Source organism: Triticum aestivum, chromosome 1B (genome assembly GCF_018294505.1).
Source record: "Triticum aestivum cultivar Chinese Spring chromosome 1B, IWGSC CS RefSeq v2.1, whole genome shotgun sequence".
NCBI lineage: Eukaryota > Viridiplantae > Streptophyta > Magnoliopsida > Poales > Poaceae > Triticum > Triticum aestivum.
Window position 1 is genome coordinate 674,953,538 of NC_057795.1, and position 2,261 is coordinate 674,955,798.

Consider the following 2,261-nt stretch of genomic DNA (forward strand, 5'->3'; position numbering starts at 1 on the left):
CATTGGGCAGAAGCCCACATATCAAGTTATTATTAACAACTTTATGTAGCATTTTGGAAAAGACATCAGCCAACAAATTAAACAACAGGGGGAATGGGGGTCGCCTTGTTTTAAACCTTTGCCACCAGCAAATTGAGGACCATTGGTGTCATTAATTCTGACCTGGAATGTCCCCTGGTGAATAGTAGACATCACCCACCCCACCCATTTATTACCAAAGCCTCTAGAAATAAGCATTTCTTTCAGGAAATCCCAACTTACTCTATCATATGCTTTCTCATAGTCTAATTTAAGAATTAAACCACTGGAACCAGATCTATGAATCTGATGAATAACCTCATGAGCCATAACCACACTTTCTAAAATAAATCTGCCTTTAATGAAGGCAGTTTGATTAGATGAGATAAGTTTGTCACATAGAGGGGAAACCCTAGTGGTCATGGCCTTGGAGAAAATTTTAACAACACATTTACTTAAACTAATAGGTCTAAAGTTTTTCATATCTCTAGCTAAAGGGACTTTAGGTATGAGGGTAATGATGGCATAGTTCAGCTTATACATATCTAAAACACCATTCTCAAAATCTCTAACCATCCACATAAAACCATCTTTAATCAGATCCCAGAAAGTTTGGTAAAATAAAAAGGAGAGGCCATCAGGGCCAGGAGCACCACTAGCATAAGAGCTCATTATGGCTTGTTTGATTTCATCTTCAGAAAAAGATCTCTCCAGGTATTCTCTTTCCTCATCACTAACCATATCATCAACAGCCCAGAAATCAGTATCTAAATGAATGTCAGGTCTAGGTTCAAAAGCAAACAACTCCTTATAAAAGGAAGTAGCCACATCAAGCATGTCTTTGATGGAAGTAACCACCCCATTTGGACTATTCATCTCAGCAATATGGTTTTTCCTATGTCTATGGTTAGCAAGAGCCTGAAAATAGGCATTGTTTCTATCCCCCTCTAAGATTTTTCTATCTCTGGATCTCTGCCATAAGGCAGTCTCTTCTTTTTTCCAAATGTCATCCAGCTCCTTCCTGACATTTTTCATCCTCTCAAAATCATTAGCAGAAAGCTATTGAGATTCAGAAAGGACATCAAGGCCATCAAAGTCCATAAGGAGTGCCTTTTTCCCCTTTTCAAAGCAGCTTCTCTGTTAATGCTCCAACCCTTAGTTTTTTTCCTAAGCACCTTAGCCTTAATCATCCAATTGTCAGCAGATGAAATAGAGGAGGCTACAGAGTTCCAAGCTTCTGTAACCACCTTGTGGAACCCAGGTTGAGATAACCACCATTTTTCAAACCTGAATGGTTTGGGGTTAGTTGGAGCCCTAGCACCAGTGTCAAGGACTAAAGGTGTGTGATCACTCCCAACCCCAGGAAGAGCAGTCAAAGTTGAAAGGGGCAAATGAGCATCCCAGTCCACAGAAGTGAACACTCTATCAAGAATAGCAAAAATGGGAGAGCTCTGGTTATTAGACCAGGTGAAGACTCTATTGGAAATAGAAATTCCATCAGGGCCCATCTATTGACCCAATCATTAAAGAGGAAGGTAATTTGTTGGTTAATCTGTCCACTTCTCTTCTCAGCTTCATTCCTAACTAAATTGAAGTCCCCACAAACCATAATAGGATAAGTAGCTACATTCAAAGTGTCATGAAGTTCAGCTATAAAATCCATTTTGTATTCTAAGTAAGCAGAACCATAAACTAACATCATCTGCCAAATAAAGCCATCAATCTTATTTTTGATAGTAGCCACAATAGAATTTTTTTGATTAATGAAGCCAATAATCTCAAAAACATTTTCCTTAAAACCCAAAAGAATCCCACCAGCAGTATTATCAGCAGGCAAAAAGTGCCAAACATACTCATTAAATCTATCAATAGATTTGAGGAAACCCTCAGAAATAACCTCTCTTTTGGTTTCTTGGAACCCAATAAAGTCAGGGTTAGCTTTGGCAATAGTATCACAAAGGCACTGAATTTTCCCAGGTTGTCCAAGGCCCCTAATATTCCAAATACGACCTATCATAACTAAGCAATTTTAAAGGGGTGGGATAAGCCACAAGGCTTGGCCTTAGTTAGAACAATGGGTGTTCTTCTGCAAGCATCAGCAGTGCCAACTGGCTCACAGAAAGAAGCACTCACAGGTGTGCTAACTAGATCATTAACTTCAACATCAAGATTCTCAGGGAGAACTATCTCAGGATTATTACTGGCAAAAACCAGACATCTCTCTCTTTCCTCAACTACCATAT